The sequence below is a fragment of the Myiozetetes cayanensis genome, unplaced genomic scaffold (genome assembly GCF_022539395.1).
Source record: "Myiozetetes cayanensis isolate MyiCay16 unplaced genomic scaffold, myiCay2020 scf325, whole genome shotgun sequence".
NCBI classification, from domain to species: domain Eukaryota; kingdom Metazoa; phylum Chordata; class Aves; order Passeriformes; family Tyrannidae; genus Myiozetetes; species Myiozetetes cayanensis.
Window position 1 is genome coordinate 46118 of NW_026087550.1, and position 5571 is coordinate 51688.

At 47.7% G+C, this 5571-nt stretch overlaps 1 long non-coding RNA gene across 1 annotated transcript; it reads left to right on the forward strand.

Annotated features, from left to right (window-relative positions):
* The first annotated feature begins 2221 nt into the window (after positions 1-2221).
* On the forward strand, positions 2222-5420 carry LOC126646133 (uncharacterized). The gene is made up of 3 exons (XR_007630228.1): positions 2222-2283; positions 4437-4562; positions 5346-5420. It is a non-coding gene; the product is annotated as an uncharacterized LOC126646133 (long non-coding RNA).
* The last annotated feature ends 151 nt before the right edge of the window (positions 5421-5571 follow it).

The window sequence follows — 5571 nt, forward strand, 5'->3', positions numbered from 1 at the left end:
CACTCACTGACCACTGAGTGACCAACTGACCACTGAGTGACCACCGAGTGACCACTGAGTGACCAGGAGTGACCCCTGAAGTGACTACCAACTGACCACTGAGTGACCACTGACCATGAGTGACCACCCAGTGACCACCCAGTGACCCCTGAGTGACCACTGAGTGACCAGTGAGTGACCACTGAGTGACCACTGACCATGAGTGACCACCCAGTGACCACCCACTGACCACTGAGTGACCACTGAGTGACCACTGACCATGAGTGACCACCCAGTGACCACACACTGACCACTGAGTGACCACCAACTGACCACTGAGTGACCACTGAGTGAGCATTGAGTGACCCCAGAGTGATCTGAGTGACCACTGAGTGACCACTGACCATGAGTGACCATTCAGTGACCATCCACTGACCACACAGTGACCTTTCAGTGACCACTGAGTGACCACTGAGTGACCACTGACCATGAGTGACCATTCAGTGACCATCCACTGACCACTGAGTGACCACTGACCATGAGTGACGATTCAGTGACCCCGGAGTGACCAGGAGTGACCAGGAGTGACCACTGACCATGAGTGACCCCTGAGTGACCCCTGAGTGACCACTGAGTGACCACTGACCATGAGTGACCACCCAGAGACCACCCAGTGACCACTGAGTGACCACCAACTGACCACTGAGTGACCACTGAGTGACCCCTGAAGTGACCACTGAGTGACCACTGAGTGACCACTGACCATGAGTGACCCCCCAGTGACCACCAACTGACCACTGAGTGACCCCTGAAGTGACCACGAGCTGCCCCCCCCCATGGGGTGGGAAAGGGAAGGAAAAAACAAAAAAAGGGAAATCAAATAAAATTTAAAAACCTGAAATGAAAGAATTTGGGAGTTTTTGGGCTTAAAAAAGAGGGGTTTGGGTCAAGAAAGGGGGAGTTTTTTTGGGATAAAGGAGAAAATTGGGATGGAAAAATGGGGAATTTTGGGGGAAAATTGGGAGTTTGGGGGAAAAAATTGGGAATTTGGGGGAAAATTGGGAGTTTGGGGGGGAAATTGGGAATTTTGGGGAAAATTGGGAATTTGGGGGGGAAATTGGGAATTTGGGGGAAAAATGGGAATTTGGGGGAAAATTGGGAATTTGGGGGGAAAAATGAGGAATTCTGGATGAAAAAAGGGGGAATTTTGAGGAGAAAGAGGAATTTTGGGGGGAAAAGAGGGAATTGGGAATAAAAAAAGAGGAATTTTGGGGGAAAAGGGAATTTTAGAGGAAGAAAGGGGGAGTTTGGGTTAAAAATTGGGAATTTGGGGAGGGAAAAGGGATTTTTTGGGGGAAAAAGAGGGGTTTGGGTCGATTTTTTGGGGGGGAAAAAGGGGGATTTGGTTAAAAAAGGGAAATTTGAGGGGGAAAAGGAGAAATTTGGGATAAAAAAGGGAGGGTTTGAGGGTTAAATGTTACATTTTGGGGGTAAACTGGGCTGGTTTGGGGTAAAACGAGGGATTTGGGTTAAAAACGGGGAATTTTGGGGTAAAAATGGGGGATTTGGGGGTAAAATGGTGGATTTTGGGGGCAGAAATTGATCATTTTGGGATAAAACGGGGAATTTTGGGGTAGAAATTGAAAATTTTGGGATAAAATGGGAAATTTTGGGGGAGAAATTGATGATTTTGGGATAAAATGGGAATTTTGGGGGAGAAAGTGATGATTTTGAGATAAAACGGGGGATTTGAGGGTAGAAATGGGGGGTTTGGGGATTAAAATGGGGGATTTTGGGATTAAAATGGGGGATTTTGGGGTAAAAATGAGGAATTTTGGGGATAAAACGGGAGATTTTGGGGACCAAACGGGGGTTTAGGGACAAAAAGGGGATTTTGGGGACAAAACGGGAGATTTTTGGGACCAAAAAAAGGGGATTTTGGGACAAAAAGGGGGGATTTTGGGGGGGGGGGAAATCGAATTTTTGGGGGTGAAAACGTCGAATTTTGGGGTGAAAAAAATCGAATTTTGGGGGGTAAAAAGTCGAATTTTGGGGTGAAAATCGCAGATTTTTGGGTGAAAAAATCGAATTTTTGGGGGTGAAAACGTCAAATTTCGGGGTAAAAATCGTGGATTTTGAGGTGAAAATCGCGGATTTCGGGGTTAAAAGAGGCCCCTCCCCTTTCCGGACTCGTTTTCCCGTCGATCCCCGCGGAACAGGAAGTGACGTCACAACTTAGTGTCGTAATTTCCGACTGTGACGTCACTTCCCTTTTCCGCCCGATCGGCGCCGGCAGCTCCGCGTGTGAGGAGGGGGGGGAGGGGCGGCTTTTTTGGGGCGTTTTGGGGGGTTTTGGGGAGTTTTGAGGGGTGGGGAGGGGCGGGAGGTGGGGGAGGGGCTTGGGGGGTTGGGGGTGGGGAGGGATTTTTCCAGGGGGTTTTGGGGAGGGGAGGAATGGGGGAGGCCCAAAATTGGGGGGGTTTGGGGGGGGGAAAATTGAGATTTTTGGGGTAAAAATTGACGGGTTCGGGGTAAAAAATCCGGGGGGGTTGGGAGGTAAAAATTGGAGAATTTTGGGGTAAAAATTGGTATTTTTGGGTGGGTAAAAATTGATGTTTTGGGGGGTGAAAATTGGTGGGGTTTGGGTAAAAGAATTGATGATTTAGGGAGGTAAAAATTGGTATTTTTGGGAGAGTAAAAGTTTATAATTTTGGTGTAAAAATTGGTGGGTTTGGGGGGTAAAAATTGATATTTTTGGGGAAAAAATTGATATTTTGGGGGGGAAAAATTGATGGGTTTTGGGTAAAAAATTGATGATTTGGGGGGTAAAAATCGGTATTTTTGGGGGGGTAAAAGTTTCTCTTTTGGGAGTAAAAATCGCTGGGTTTGGGGGGTAAAAATTGACGGGTTTGGGGTAAAAAATCCGGGGGGGTTGGGAGGTAAAAATTGGAGATTTTTGGGGTAAAAATTGGTATTTTTGGGGGGGTAAAAGTTTCTATTTTTTGGGTAAAAATCGGTGGGTTTGGGAGGTAAAAATTGATATTTTTAGGGGGTAAAAATGGATGTTTTTTGGGACAAAAATCGCTGGGTTTGGGGAGGTAAAAATTGATATTTTTGGGGGGTAAAAGTTTGTGGATTTTGGGTAAAAATTGTGGGTAAAAATTGATATTTTTTGGGGTAAAAATGGATGGGTTTGGGGAGGTAAAAATTGATATTTTTGGGAGTAAAAATTGATGTTTTTTGGGGCAAAAATCGCTGGGTTTTGGGGGGTAAAAATTGGAATTTGGGGGGTTAAAATTTGACCATTTCTGGGCTAAAAATCGACATTTTTGGGGTAAAAACTGAGGGTTCTGGGGCAAAAAAACGCTCGATTTTGGTCAATTCTTGGGTAAAAATTGACATTTTTGGGGTAAAAAGTGGTCAATTTTGGGGTCGAACCAGATGATTTTGGGGCTAAAAATCGACATTTTTGGGGTAAAACCATCGAATTTTGGGGTGGAAAGGTGGGATTTTGGGGTAAAAAAGTGAATTTTTGGGGTAAAAAGGTGGAATTTTGGGGTAAAAAGGGGCCATTTTGGTTGATTTTCGGGTAAAAAAGTGAATTTTTGGGGTGTAAAGGTGAATTTTTGGGGTAAAAACCGGTTGTTTTGGTTGATTTTGGGGTGTAAAGGTGGGATTTTGGGGTAAAAAGGGACCGTTTGGGGTGATTTTGGGGTAAAAAAGTGAATTTTTGGGGTGTAAAGGTGGAATTTTGGGCTAAAAAGGGGCTGTTTTGGGCAATTTTGAGGTGTAAAGGTGGGATTTTGGGGTAAAAAGGGACCGTTTGGGGTGATTTTGGGGTAAAAAAGTGAATTTTTGGGGTGTAAAGGTGGGATTTTGGGGTGTAAAGGTGAATTTTTAGGGGTAAAAAGGGACCATTTTGGGTGTAAATGTGGAATTCTGGGGTAAAATGGGATTTTGGGGTAAAAAGGGGCTGTTTTGGGTGATTTTGGGGTGTAAAGAAGAAGTTTTGGGGTGTAAAGGTGAATTTTTGGGGTAAAAACCGGTTGTTTTGGTTGATTTTGGGGTGTAAAGTTTGAATTCTTGGGGTGTAAAGGTGGAATTTTGGAGTGTAAAGGTGAATTTTGGGGTAAAAAGGGGCGGTTTTGGTTGATTTTGGGGTAAAAAAGTGAATTTTTGGGGTGTCAAGGTGGAATTTTGGGGTAAAAAGGGGCCGTTTTTGGCAATTTTTGGGGTGTAAAGGTGGAATTTTGGGATGTAAAGGTGGAATTTTTGGGATGTAAATGTGGAATTCTGGGGTAAAAAAGTGGGATTTTGGGGTAAAAAGGGGCCGGTTTGGTTGATTTTGGGGTGTAAATGTGGAATTTGGGGGTGTAAATGTGGAATTTGGGGCTGTAAATGTGGAATTTTGGGGTGTAAATGTGGGATTTTGGGGGTGACCTTTTCCCCCCCCCCAGGCGATTTGGGAGCCGCCCCTCCCCCACCATGTCGCGATTCTTCACCACCGGCTCCGACAGCGAATCCGAGTCCTCGGCCTCGGGGGAGGAGCCCCAGGCCAAGACCCCGGGGGCAAACTACAGCAAGTGGGGAGGGCACTAATGCTAATTAGTGTTAATGAATGCTAATTAGTGTGGGGGAGGGGCAGTGATTGATGGGGGAGGGGTAAATGGTGGGGGAGGGGCAGGGAATGAGGGGGGAGGAGCCCCAGGCCAAGACCCCGGGGGGCAACTACAGCAAGTGGGGGAGGGGCTAATTAGTGTTAATTAGTGCTAATTAATGCTAATTACTGAAGGGGAGGGGTTAAAGCGTGGGGAGGGGCAGTGATTGATGGGGGAGGGTAAATGGTGGGGGAGGAGCCCCAGGCCAAGACCCCGGGGGGCAACTACAGCAAGTGGGGGAGGGGCTAATTAGTGTTAATTAATGTTAATTAATGCTAATTAGTGGAGGGGGAGGGGCAGTGGTTGATGGGGGAGGGGTAAATGGTGGGGAGGGGCAGGGAATGGTGGGGGAGGAGCCCCAGGCCAAGACCCCGGGGGGCAACTACAGCAAGTGGGGAGGGGCTAATTAATGCTAATTAGCGCTAATTAATGCTAATTACTGAAGGGGAGGGGCTAATAACCCGGGAGGAGGGGCTAAGAGTGGGGAGGGGCAAAACCCCAGGGGAGGGGAAATGAATAAAGGGGGAGGGGCAACCACAGCGAGTGGGGGAGGGGCAGGGAGTGAGGGGCTACAGGGTGGGGGAGGGGCAAAGAAATAAGAGGGGAGGGGCAGGGAAATAAAAGGGGAGGGGCAAGGAATAAAGAGGGAGGGGTGAACGATGGGGAGGGGTCTGTGGCCCTCCTCACCCGCCCTCCCCACCCTCCCAGGCCCCTCCTGCTGAGCGGAGGATGAGGAGGACACAAAAGGGTCGTCCGGAGCGCCCGAGATAAAAGGTGGGGGAGGGGCCCTGGGGGTGGGGAGGGGCTTTGGGGGGACTTGGGGGGTCCTTCTGCCCCCAAACTCTCTCTTTTCTACCCCAAAATCCCCCATTTCTACCCAGAAATCCCCCATTTCCACCCCAAAATCCCTCATTTCAATGCTAAAATCCCATTT